The sequence below is a fragment of the Acyrthosiphon pisum genome, chromosome X (assembly GCF_005508785.2).
Source record: "Acyrthosiphon pisum isolate AL4f chromosome X, pea_aphid_22Mar2018_4r6ur, whole genome shotgun sequence".
Classification (NCBI taxonomy): domain Eukaryota; kingdom Metazoa; phylum Arthropoda; class Insecta; order Hemiptera; family Aphididae; genus Acyrthosiphon; species Acyrthosiphon pisum.
In genome coordinates, this window is record NC_042493.1 from 89026485 (window position 1) to 89041904 (window position 15420).

Consider the following 15420-nt stretch of genomic DNA (forward strand, 5'->3'; position numbering starts at 1 on the left):
TGTTATTACTGAACCCGTCCCAATACCTATTAAATTAATTAAATAATTATTACCTATCTACCACTGGATTTCGAAATATGAAAACACAGTAAATACTAAATAGTAGTTTAAGACGTTTATTAAATAAAATTGAGTTGTAAAAAATTTTTTTTAAAACTTGTCGGCGTTATACTTAGACACTTTTATAATAATGTACCTATAATGTATTCAATTTAAAATTATTTAACGATACCTTGATATATTTCTCCCCCAAATAGACTGATTTAAAAAATATAATTTTTATGTATTTAAATTTATAAAGTTTGCGTACAATTGTTTCTATATTTACAACAAAAAATTTAAATTGTATAATACCAAATTTTGTGCGTCATTTTGAGTTAAAATTGTTATAAAAAACGTTTATATTATATTAATATGACTATTAATATAACTTCGAGTACATATTTATGAGAAAAGGTTACATGACTTTAGGAAGATGTTATGTGGGTTTAAGTGTGATAAATAATAATGCAAATACAGTATTATTGTGTTACCTTAGCAACATAATTAGTCGTTTAATAAATTAAATGTAAAACGATCCTTCACGTATCATTACTTATTCATATTCTGTAATAGTCATTTAACACACACTTTAATTAATAATAGATGTTCTAAGTTTATTTAAGTTTCGGAGTTTTATACTAAGTCTTATAACTTATAAGAATTATTATTTATTGTTTATTTCTAGCTAAAAAAAATTAAATCTCCAAATGGACCTATAATAGGTAGTTATAGTAATTGTTACAATAATAATGATGAATCGAAAATCAAAACTATTTTCTTTAAATAATTGGAATCTTTATTGTCTTAAATTATATCATATTAACTTTTTTAGTTTTTATTTAACACAATTATTTTACTGCTTATACTTTCTTAAGAATAAATTACAAAATGCAAAGGAGATTTGGATATTTTACTTCTTAAATAAAGCTACCTAGTACTTATCTATATACCTCCATATAATTAAATAGGAACTCATTTAATATATTTAACTTATGATAACTAACATTAATTATTTATAATCTTTTAGTGTAAGACCAATTTAAAAATAATGCGTATTGTACTAATTTAATAAACTTATAAAATCAAAGACATTTTTTAATTTTGGTTATCTTATTTTTAAAACATCAATATGTAATGATAGCCGCTCTTCGTAACTAAGTAATACCATTGAGTATAAAATATTGTAATTATATACTCAATGGTAATACTAAAAACAGTGTTGTCATCATAATCCTTAATATATAATATTATATTATAATATTGTATATACAGTCAGACAGATGTTAATGTTATAACAGACATCAGTGGTCATATATTTGTATGTCCTTATCTAAATAAACTGTTCCATCGGCTCGGACGACACTCATCGACCATCGGCCCGATCTATACAACAGCACTCTCCCTGTGTACACCCTTGGTGACAGTCATATTTAATGAGCTGTACCTATAATATGTGTTCAGTATAATATTTTTGTGTCTTAAATAATAAATGTGTTCTTTCAAATATCTCTAATATATCAAATTGCGTTCTTGATTAATATTAAATCATAAGTAAATTAATATTACAACTATTTCTACTTCCTTCATTCATCGAATACCTAACAAGTCGAATTAGGGTAAGTTAATTTACTATATAATTAAATACGTCTATATTGCGCACACAACCTATTTTCACATTACTAGAAATATAAATATTTCCAAAAACTTGAATTTAAAAAGAAATGAAATATTGATCAGTATAGCCTACAGTAAAACTGAGTTAATTTATTCGTGAGGTAGGTACATACTACATATAGGTACTACACATAATATTATGAAACCATGCGATAGATCTCGGACAGATACCTATAGGTACTTCCTAAAAGAATAATATATAATACACGACACTATGTACCTATTTTAAGCTTGATAATGGATGGACCACTTATAAGTATTATTTGTGGATTTGAAGACAATACATTTACGTTCTCGGAATGTATACCTACTTAGCGAGTGTACCTATATATCTACATATTGCATATTATTATTATATGCAATAATATGCACACACATCGAAAGCCGGTCAGAATTAATGTCCTTCAAATATCTAATATAACTGTAAAACAGTATTTGTCTCTGAAAATCTGATGCTCTCGGACAACAATACTGGTCCTGTCAACGTTCTCTGTAATTATTTTAATAATAGATATATCCTTTTTCTAATAAATAACACCATTAGTATATAGTTGTCGCGCTCGCATACACAAAACGTGTTAGATTATTCCTTGCATGGTATTAACTAACACTGTAAAGGACTGTTCGGGCGTGTTGAATTCCACACGGGCGTATCCAACAATGACGCGTCGGTAAATAGCATCAACTACAAAAAACTATATAATTAGATGAAACGGCCGAGAAAAGACCAAGCACAGTATGGGTTGACTATATAGATATATAATGCTACATTTTCCGTCAACATTGATTTCTCTGCGAAAGCTGACGAGTAAACGAAATAATTACTATAAATACCGCTACTCAACATTTTTTATTATTAAATCGTTAGAACATGCATTTTCTACATTTACCAAGCATAAAACACTGAGAAAAAATCTGGTGGCATCATTAAATTAGTGTAATATTTACCATCCGTCTGAATAAAAAAATAAAACACTAACGATATATTATTAACCTACGCTAAAATAAAATGCAGCAGTGATAAAAGTTGAAACAACTTAATTTCGTACTAGTAGGTAATTAATCATAGTAAATGTAAATATCTATATGACATTTTCAGCGAATTTTTATATTAGGTAGCATTTACTACAAATATGGTATAATCTTCAAAATATATGGGACTTATTTTAGTTATTTAGGTGCCTGGGACATTTGAAATTTTTTTTTTTAATTTTTTAATTTTTTATTTTTGTGTCTGTCATCACGGTTTGGTGCAGTAAAACTGCTTCGATTTTCTTCAACAGTATCTTGTTTGATGGGAAAGTAAATCTAGTTGGTGCATTCGGAAGATTGAAATTTCATATAGTTTTCAAAAGCGCCGTGAAAAACAAAAGAAAAATTAAGGAAAAACGGGAATTTTTACGCAAAACCTGTTTTCGAGAAAATTGATTTTGGTTTTTGGTGTAACTTTGAAACGAATGACTGTAGATACATGAAATTTCCACTGGTTGTTTATATTTCCATTTTCTATACATGATAAATTTTTCAAAATATTTTGATTTGTTTTGAGCTGTTTACGGACAATTTCAGTTTCCAATTTAATTAGTTTTTTTTTCTATGAATGTCAATAAAACGTTATTTGTTGAGTAAAAATACTTGAAAATTTAATACAAGGCTCCTACTATATTGGTACAATGACATTTGAAAAATATTAAAAATCCTTAGTCACAGTTTTTTTTTATTAGTATTTAAAGTTCAAAAATTGACAAAATATGTAAAAATCACGAAAATTAGCAAATTATTTTGAGTTAATAATTCGTAAAAATTACGAAATTACATATTAAAAAACCTGGAATAACTATTTTAGTTATTTTGTTGTGATTGTAATGATTGTATAATATTATTTGTGGGTACTTGAAACTTCTAAAGTATACTATTATATATCTATGATAGTACCACGGTTTATTGTTGATGTATAACGCGTTACCTGATGGATATTATGATATGATTAATTTGGAATTTATTATTAATACCTATTATAGGTCAATTTTTTTTAATACTGTCGATAACTGATAAGTATACCTATAATAGGTATGTCTAATACCTAGACTGACAAACCGTCTCCGCTCAGAATCGTTTTTCTTATACAGTCATATTATATCATTGAATTCAAATTTAATACTATCCATTATACAGTGACCCACTTGTAACCTACTGTACAGCAGAGCGACATCCACTTACCCACCTTTTTTATTTTATTTTGGTTCAGATACATTTTTTTTTTTTTTGGAATTTCCCAGAAAAATTAATAATTATTTTTAAATTTCCCACATTTTACTTCCATAACTAATTGACGGAATCACAAAATTAATAGTAAAACAAGTTTGAAAGACTCTGCACTTGGAAATGTACAAGGTGATACATTTAAGTGTCTAAACCAGTGGGTGGCGAACGTTTTTCAAGTCACGTGCCAAAATGATGTCATCAAAGTTTAAAAAAATGCACGTGCCTGCAGTAATAATTTATGTGCATAGTTAGCTTCTTATAAATAATTTTTCTCGGGATGATGCGGGTCTTAAAAAAATGTCGTGTAATAATTGTATTATTTTAATATCAGTTGTCTGCTTTGTTAATCTTAAATATTTTAATGAAACACAAACAGCATTAGCTTCATTCAACAATGAATTATTCTTAAAAATTAACAGTGAAAAGTTAACTTTCACATAGTAAATATAATGTTGACGAAAATATTGAGTTTATTTGGAATCGAGCAGCTTTTTTCAAAGTACAAAATATTATTTCTAGAAGCAATGAGATCCAATATTTTATAATTGAAGACTTCATTTTTAGAAATAATAAATTATTTTGCTCATTATTTTTTTTTCACTTAACGCAGGATTAAACAATGAAATAAAAATTATTTTGCTTGCCATGAAAATTTGGTCAACTTTTGGCTGGTTCGCTACCTCAGGTCTAAACTCTTTATTTCAAAAGGTTATAACTTTTTTGAAAATATTATTTTTCAGGGCTTGCATTTGAAAAACAAATCCGTTTTATGTTATTTACAATTAAAACGTTAAACAAATTTTGCGTTTATCGTTATTCAGAATTAAAACATCCAAGTTTTGCGTTTATCGTTATTTAACCTATTAAATGTATTAATAATAACTAATGTGGCCAGGTAATGGCCCGGATAAGGAATATAATATAATCGATTCTAATGTCAGTATGCATGAAATAAATATTTTTACGAAACCAATATAACTTTTAAATGAATGGATTTTAAATTTTTTGTTCAATGAAATATTATATAAATTACGTTTTGCGATATTTTTCGTTTAATGGTATTCTATAAATTACGTTACGCATTATGTTTTGTTTAATGATATATAATATATTTTGTTAATCGTTATGTTTTGTTTTGCGGTATTTAATTATTTTTAATTATCGCTCTCCGTTATATCGTTACATTTACCAACAAATATCAATCGTTTTTTTTGTTAAATATAACGTTATTATAACGTTTGCAACCCCTGTATTAGTTTTACATAATATATTGATTTCTTTGCAAGACAACACTTTTAAAAAAAAATGTTTTTGTGTATCATTGTCAAACCAAATCTAATTATTAACAGTTCAGAATCTAAAATTATTATAGGTAATGCAGATATTGTTGGTGTATGTCGTATGTGCGTAGGCCGTTTTGGTATTGGTAATTGTAAATATTGTTTTAATTATTTGAATCGTTGAAAAAGATATTATACTATCATCACTCGACTAGTCGTTGTATTAGATAAATTATGTATAGGTATCTAAGTATATATAACTAACAAATATACTTATTAGGTACTCACCATTCCCCTCGTTGCATCAAATGTAGGGAGGGTAATTTCTCAAGTGATTGCACGAAACCATCGTTGGCTCCCGCAAACTGCGCTCTATTCTCGGGGCCATATACAGTCCCGTATAAAGGTTGTCCTTTTTACGAAAACCTCATCGCAACTCATGTTACACACAATGCGATCAAATACAAACATACAATATTCATTCCACCCCTCCCTTCACAGTAAGGCCGCAAAGTGACTCCAATCTCCACTCTAATAAAAAATGTAAACAATCATGTGCAAACATCGCAGGTAATGCATCACCGCAACTACAGTTAACCATAAAATACTATCTCAAAATCCCTCGAAGAATTTAAGTCCACCATTAGCCCACTACTTTTATTAACAACATTATTAAATAATCTTCCACCGTAAACTATTTAAAAACAAATGTGCCTATATATTTTCGATATTTTTAAATCGCTAGCGATTAAATCGCTAGCTCTAAGAATAACTTATGAGATATGACTTACGAGAACCTTGTATGACATTTTCAAGCTTTTTGACCGAGATAATCAATATTAAAAAATATTCGGAAAAAATACCAATAAAATTAGAAAATGTTTATACATGAATACGTAGCTAAAAAAATGCAAAGTGTTTTAAAATTATATCATGTCTAGAAAATGGTATACAGATTACAGGTACTTAAATACATTATGCAAATTCCATCTCAATAGCTTTTTATAATTTTAAGAAAATCCTAGAGCTGCAAAATAATGCCATTTTATTGATGTTTCTTTTAGATTTTTCCGATTATTTAGAAGAGTAGAGGCACTGAAAATTTCCTACTTTTGAATTAAGTACCAACTAGATTAAGTTTTCTAACAAAAAGCTACCTCAATGGTGAGATTGGAGCAAATTTTCTGCTCCAAAACGTAATGACCCAAAAATTAAAAAATGTAAAAACAATCATCATCATTAATTGTATGGTTATATCCACAACCCATAATCATAAAACATTCCTTGCTCCTCTCAGAATAATACATTAATAAAAGTAAATATAATAGTATGTTCAGGTGCAGCTTACCTTAGTACCTACGTATAAAAAACCATTAAATTGTGTTATGTTTAAGATCCGTAGACCATGCCGTGCACTCATAAATATATAATTGTCTGATAAGAAGTCACTGACATTAATATAGTAGTTACATTTTACTCTAATTCATCAATACATTTCTTAAAGCCATAAACGGTTTATTTTTATTTATATTTTACTTAGGTATAGTACAGGTACCTACCTACTTTATAATTTAGTAATTTATCAATGCCTAATAATTTTCACTGAAAACACCGCGGAGCACACAACATTATTTTTATAACCATTATAATTAGAATGACATAAGATTATCTTTGTTATTTGTCATTTTTTTAGATTTGTTAAGAACTCAAATTATAAAATTGAAAAAATAAGTGCCAAGAACATTGGTATTTTAAAAATGCAGATTTATATAGAAGCCGATATTTTTTGAAAATTATGTTAACCACATTTTATTAAATACTTACTAATTTTTTTTTTATAATAAATATCTATAATATTTTATACATATTGTTTATAAATCGTGACTACATAATAATAATAAGAGGATTTTGAGGAGAAGCTCTGCTTCGTGTTATTTTATCCATAATATAATACAATTTAATATGATATTTAAGTGTGGTATTTAATTTATCGCCACTAAAAATGTGTATCATAAAGTATAGTGATCCCAAGTTTTTCTATAAGTCCTTGCAGTTATTTCTATAATATTATACCATGTGATTATACGCTAAATCATCATCTCCACCCTCCCAAAAAAAAAAAAAAAATGTTTCAAGAAGTCCTGGAAAACGTCACGTGACTATCCGGCATCGCGGTTCTTATAGACTGTACTTTTAAAATATTTATCGTTTCTCGCATAGCTACGTTATAATAATATTATTACATAAATACATATTACATTAATATTATTAATCTCGATCATTACTAGATAGGTATCATTACTAGTATATCATTACTAGTAATGATCGAGATTTGCGTCGGTCGGCATGTCGGTTTGCGGCGTCTTCGGCCAAACCGGTATAATAAACATACGGTGGCCGTGACCGTGGTAGTGGTATTCGACGGCGCGGTTGACGCGGGCGAACCGGTGCGCGGTTTTTTTTTTTTTGTCGCTTTCCACAGGCTTTCGCACTCTGCCACCACCCCAAATTCGTCTGGTGGGAATCAATTAAATACCCGGCACCGGACTGTACCGGCGAACATTCGACCGAAGCATTTAGAGGCCGCGAACGCACTCGCCCAACACGCAACGATAATATAACACGTACACGGCGGCGCCGAGTCTCTTCCGATTTATTGTATTTTGGACTGTTCACAATATCCGTCCTTTTGTCCGAACGCCGTTTTACGCAGAGCTTATTGTGACTTTTGCGAATTTCGTTTTTCGTCCGCCGCACAGCCGTACATATACGCCGCCGTCGACGAACCCCAAACATATCAGGTACCTACATAAATACTCTATAATATTATTATGTTTCAGTAACACAAACAATAACAGTAACGATATTATAAATTATAATGATAACAATATAATATTATGCATAACATTAACTGCCGTCGGACAGACGAAGATACCACTCGGAATATACCACCTGTATAGCCTATATATATTACCTATAGGTAGGTTAGTCATATACTAGTGGATACATAATATTATAATTTATATTTAATGGTAGGTATAGTTGTCGAAACGGTAAGCTGGAGAGCAGCGGTTTTATGTCAATCCAGTTCAAAAGCCTTCCCTAGAAGTCTAAAAATGCATTTTGGTTTAAGGAAGGCTTTGGTTTTCGATTAGTAACCGACTTTAGAGTTTAGACAGTTTACGATTAAGAACGACATGGAATTATATTAGGTACCTACTTATCTAGTAAACACGAAACCAGTATTATTATTAAATATTATTTTGCAGTACCTGTGGGTACCTGCTAAACTAAATTAAAAGTAGATATAATTCAAAACACTAAGTGTTTCACAATAAATATATTTTATTTAGTGTACATAATTAAGTAATATGAAATAAGAATAATAATTATACTCCTTAAAGGCGGTTTTTCAAATTTTCCGCAATTCTATAAAATTTGAAAATTAAATTTTATATTTCAGTTGCTTCCTTAATTATAACGCTTTTCCACTAATCCCGATACTTATTTTTCGGGGGGAATGATACGGTGTATTATATAAAAAAAATGATTTCACAGGAAATACTCTCACGCATAGTTGATAATATGTCGGATTTAGATGTTTTTTTTTTTTATATGAAAGAAGAGAACTTTTCGCAGGTCGAATCATAGCGCAAATTAATTTTTTTTTTTTTAAATGGTGCTAAACAAATTCGTTTGAAAAATAACACATAATAAACATTATTCAAATGCATATCTTATCTTCTATAAAATCTGGCTTTAATCCAATCTGCAAAACGTTCCCTTCTTTAAAATAAAAAAAAAATTAACAAAATCCGACTATTCTACGAGGCGTGAGATATTTTCCTGTTAGACATGTGCTTATAGGTACTAGAAACGTACCGGCTCGAACATCTTTAATATTAAGTATAATACTAAACATACTTTTAATTATTATTTTCCTCATTAGTAAAATATTAGTGTTATTATTTTCAAAAGTCGTTATTCTCTTAAAAATTATTTTATAAATTATTTAACTACACCGTCTTAGCTTTTTTATTTCACATACTATTTAACCAATTTTATACTTTAAACTTGTGTGCTCTTTTAAACTCATATTTACCTACAAATTTACTATGATAATTAAGCTTGATAAGTCTGACATATTCTAAACTGATCTTAAGAGGACGCTACACAGCCATTTGTTGTCTTCGTCTTACAAGTGCGTAACATAGATGTACGCTCAGGAGAACACGTTTAGCTGCGTTAGTTTAAAAATTAGAGCGAATTGACCTATTATGAAACTTAATGGTAAGTACATTATCTATGTTTGTATGTAGGTTTTTTTACGATAGGTAGTTCAGTTTTTTAGGAAGTTATGCGTGTATAATATATCGTAAATTATAAATGCTCATAACTCACTTAAAAACCAAATTATCGTAAAAAAACTTCATACAAACACATATAATGATCTTACCATCAAGTTTTCTAATAGGTTGATTGACTGTAATTTTTAAACTGAGTTAAACGTGATCTGCTGACCGTAAATTTGCTATGTTATGCACTTATAAGACGGAAACAACAAATAGCGTCCTCTTAACACAGAAAAACTATTGTATTACTACTGCAGTGTTCGGACTTATCTAGATAAATTTATCTAGATGAATATCTAGATAATTATTTGTCAATCTTTTATCTTATCTAGATAAATAGTTACAAGGTACCTTAACGTTCATCTTAGATAATATTTTTACTAATCTAAATAAATTCATCTAGATACATTTTTTATCGATAAAAATCACGAAATTGTGCTAAATTTTTAAATATTTACATAGATTCTCAAACAAAGTTTATGGTTTATAAATAATGTAATTATTTTTATTTATATCATTATTATTATTATGTTCCTAGTGCCCAACTAAAATATACCAACATTTATAACCATTTAAAAAATAATTATATCTTTTTTTTATTTAGATAAAAAAGTATTTATCTTTATCTTTATCTAGATAAAAAAATACTTATCTAATCCGAACACTGAATTTACTAGTAGGTATACTAAACATTTCATTATACAAGATTGATTGCACTCAAATACATGATACAATATTAAAATATGAATAACGTTACACTACGTTTTTTTTTCTGACACCATCATAGCTGCCTACTGAAATACGTCACATTTTCTACTGATAAATAAATTGAGTCTGATATTTAATGGATCAAATATTTTTCCTACAAAATTAGGTACACCAAAATATTTTTATGTTAGCGAAACAAATAAGTAATGACCACTTACAAATATAAACAGAAAAATAAAAAAATAAAAAGTTACCTACCTATTATCTAGACGCGATTCATTCTTTAGATCAAAGCAAAATATTTTATCAAATAAATGTCACAGACAAAGCAATTTCGTCAAATATAAAATATAAAAAATAAAATAAGTCATTTTGCTTCAATTGTATTTGGATATACAGATATACTATATTTTAGTATTTACTATCCCGAAAAAATATAAGAAAATACTTTAAAATATATTATGTGTAAATAAGTAAACAATATGGATTACATAGAGAATACATAGGTATAATTTGGTATTTTAATTAATAATTTGTACACCAAACGGCAAACCACAAGATCAAAAAAAAAAAATTGTATTCCATTGTATAATAGACTCAAATACGAATAGTAGGTACCTATAATAAAATTATAATATGTACTATACAACTAACAACGGTTTAAAAATTACTTTTTAGTAATGATTAATTATATCTATAAATAATAGGGGCAGTAAGTAAATATACTTTTTTATTAATTATTATTATATAAGATTACTACCGATAAAATAACAGCCTTACAAATTAAGATCTTTACATAATTTGTTGTAACTATAGAGTATAGCATGATAATTTTTAAAAATATTGCAGACATTAATAACATAAAAAGTACTGTCCAGTAATTCAATAAGTTATATTTTATTGTGAGTATTGGCTAAAATTTGTAAACCAGTTTAAAACTTTAATTGAAATATATATTTATAAAAACACTAATCTTCTATTAAAATTACCTATACATCGTTAAGATATCTCTCAAAAATGTTATTATTATTATTATTATTATTGTTTAATTTATTGTGAATGGCAATAAAGAATACTAAATGTATAGCGTACGTGAGGACTGTATTGTTGGCCATTGTTATTACACCGCAATAATATGTCGATATGTCTAATGAGTTGAAATGTAAGTTATTAACTCTTATGTGTACATTTTTTTTTATAAATGTAAAAAATACTGATGGCACATTTTAACCAACCATAACAAACGGGTGTCAACTTATCTCTTCCTTGACTAATTGTCAACCATAGTTAATATATATAGGTACCTATGTATTATATTTTCGAAGATATCCAGTCATTATGTATTCGATTACGTGGAATTTCGATAAGTATATAGATTACACGCTTAAAGAAAACACTAGGTAAACATTTATTTGAAATTCCTGAGTGTGCTTACAATTTTACGAAACTATAGATTAATAATATAATTAAATGTTCAAGTCTCCAGTCATAAATGCTTTATGATTTTGACTTGAATAAAATGCTCCTATAAATGTCGTATTATTTTTAACTTTTAAATTGACATTCTCTACATTGAGAAGTAGATTTTAGATTTTTTAGCCTAACTAGACTTCTGTGAAGAAAAAGAAATACGACACGTCTATGTACCGCCCCTCCTTTGTTCGCTATTTCGTGAGCATTAATCTTGTCTCTAATGGAGCTCATGTATTTGGTACACTCGGGATAAAACTTTTATGTCCCCCGAGTTTTGACAGTTTTAATTCGATCAAAATTACAGCACAAACTCCTTAAAAAAAATTGCTCAAATCATAGATTTTCACTACACTATTAATAACCACCCACGGTATACAAAATTACAGGAAAAATGAATTTTCTTCTTCTTTTACTTCGAGCTATGTAAAATGGACATTCGTGGGTTTTTAAAAACGATTAAATTTTCTCGTACAAAGAATTTAACGTTCCAACGGTAATACATCATGGAGACATGCATATTAATACGGTTCTTTCACTCAAATCCTATACCTATCAATTAATTCAATTGCAATAGAACTGCAAATCATTTCGCTCTAACCGACAACACTTCTAAAAAACAAAAACAATAATCAGTACCTAATAATTACTCACATAATATGTTATAAAATACGACACGTATATTAGGTTTTAGGTACCTGTGTTGCAAGCTTGCAAACTTGTAAACCACAAAAAAACAATAAGTGTATTGTTTAAATAGGTAATCAAAAAAAGATTTTATTTTTGGTAAAATCTTATGCGTAGTTCGTTTATTAGTAGAATAAATATCAAGTTTACAACTTTTGATGTACCTACCTATATAGTATTATAATATTTGCATAAACCATTAGTTGCGTTTTAAAACTATGAAGGTATATAGTATATACTATATAGGAACAATGATCGTGATCGTTAACAAAGCAGTCTGCGCTTATAACAATTAATAAGTGTGTGTCTACAGTGTACCTACCTACTGTTAAGGCCGTAAACGTCATGTTCTGAAGTTGGACAATTCCAAGTTCAATTATGTTGAATGACCCGGCTATAATTACAATAATAGATACGTCATGATACCTACATTATATCATCACTCGAATACTCGACTGCAACTGGTTTATCGGCGATTCCAAAAAATACTATTATTTGTCACTCATTAATAGTCGTTTAAAACGTAACAATAATAATATTATGCAAAAAGTATCGATTATATAGATACCTACAGCGAACGCAACATAATATATAGGTAGATCTAAACTATTCGTATATCATAATAATTCATAATAAATCGAATCCATTGGCACACAAATAGCCGATTTGTATATGATATATGTGTGACCTATACGTATAATAAATATAAATATTGATTTGTGAAACGTCGTATAAATATATATGTGCGTACAACTGTATAATATGTAACTATATATATATACGCGCGTATATCGGTAACGTTTTGGCTCCCACCGAAATACCTCGGCGTCGCCGGTCGTTTTAAAATTTTGAATCATTATTCATTATAAAAGTCGCGTGAAAATAACGGTTAGGACCGCTCATCGAATGTTAATAATCGTATTTGTTGTCACAGCTCGTGGCGAATCACCGTCATCATTATTAATGGATGTGCATGTAGTAGTTAAAAGCGGATACGGTCTATCCGCAAAAGACTGAGTTGATATTCCAAAGTGGCGTGATATTATATAAACGAATCGGTTTCCGACTGGAACGCGACTGGAATGACGTTAAGACTTAAAATCATTATTGCCGCCGCCGCACCAAGAGTTTCGATTATAGAAGCAATAATTAACGGACACAATGGAAATGTACATTATTAGAAATCCGATAGTCGCGCACATGCATATTAAAAAGCCGGAGTGCGTATATACATATTTACTATTTTATTGTCTGTGATGATGGGTACCTATAATACGTCTATATTACATTGTAATAATATGCGGTGAGAGTGTTTGGTGCCAGCCAAATGAATCTCCGTTCGCGACCGTCACATTGTGGTTTTCATTGCGACTGGACACCCGCATAATATGACATTAGACGCCGTCGATTACAATGGAATTTAGTCGAAAATGTATAGGTAGGTAGGTACGTATGACGACGTGTGCTCCACTCCCGAGTTTGGATCTCACGATTGTCGTTCGATCCGAAGACAAATGACAATCATTATGCAAACTAGAACGATCCTCGAAAATCAACAAACACACACACACACACACATACATACATTATTATACACTGTATAATGAAAAGTAAACCAACGTTCATACTAACTGCTCAAATTTAATATAAGACGTGTAGGTTTTTAATAATACCTATAGGCTATAGTGGTGTGTAGAAAACGATCAACTACTTCATTAAACTATAATATGACATTATCCCACAATCTTCTTCAAGTAGAATAAAAAAATTAGTTTCAAACATTATTTCGTATACATGCACGCGTCTAAATAAATACTATAATGTTTTTATTTTACAATAAACAGTATAATATATAACATATATGTATAATGTATAACACCTATATAGTATATATACACTATACAGTACCTATCGTATCATACATAATATATAGGTTGTGTGTCAAAAATGCAAAATGTGGCAAAAACATAACAAGAAATAAACAATTAATATGTAATACATAATATTTTAGCGTATATATCCACTGTAAACTATTTGTAAAAAAAAAAAGAAAAGAAATCTAGAGAAATTTACTAAAGAAATATTCAAGGCAAATTTGTCGCAAGAAAGTGTCTTACCATAATCAGACAATATTCATATTCCGGATATCCACATCAATTTTGGATGTATAAACTATTTATAACACTGCAGAAATCCCAATTATTATCATCCTATAATAGAAATAGTTTCTATAATGTTCATTTTTTAATATTATTATTAATATTTAACATTTTAATACCTATCATACATAACATAATATATATTATAATATTATAATTATACATTATAGGTAACCTAATAATTTAGAAATTGGAATGCCTAATATTTTTACCACAGTAACGGTTATTTTTTATTGAATTTTAAGATATTATATTTATCTGGTATCTTAATATCTTATAGTATTAACCTACTGTTGATACGCATATTATTGACATGTAACCTGATACACGTTCCAATCCCGCGTTCCATGACATCGTTTTAGAGTCAAAACTATAGACTATTGCCATGAAATGTCATTAAACGTAATACGTAGGTAGTTAGGAACATATCAACTAGGGGATATCTAACTCTTACGTGTTTTTTTTTTTTGTTAACTATTTTGTCAAAATTATTGATAATTAAAAATAATTATAAAATAAGAACTTCAATAGTTCAGTCAAAGTTGTTTTGTTTTTCCATAGTTGGTATTTATTTTTTTTTTTTCGTACTCATTTACTTAATTGTTGGTATCTGTATGTACCTACCTATATTAAATATTGTGCTTAAACATAAAAAATATTAAACTATATGCCAGGGCCTAAAATAAATGAAACTTCGTACTACACTATTTTATAATTTCACATAATTTAATATGAGTTCTCCCTCTCTAAAAATAAAATATAAGTTAAATTTTTTTTTTTATT

General features: G+C 28.5%; 1 protein-coding gene across 1 annotated transcript in view; it reads left to right on the forward strand.

Moving 5' to 3' along the window:
• Nucleotides 1-7802: 7802 nt before the first annotated feature.
• The window catches only part of LOC100573101, a 13391-nt gene continuing 5773 nt past the window's right edge, over nucleotides 7803-15420 (forward strand). The window contains exon 1 of the mRNA XM_003244187.3: nucleotides 7803-8062. The gene's annotated coding sequence lies outside the window, so the exon portion shown is untranslated. The remainder of the gene's footprint in view (nucleotides 8063-15420) is intronic.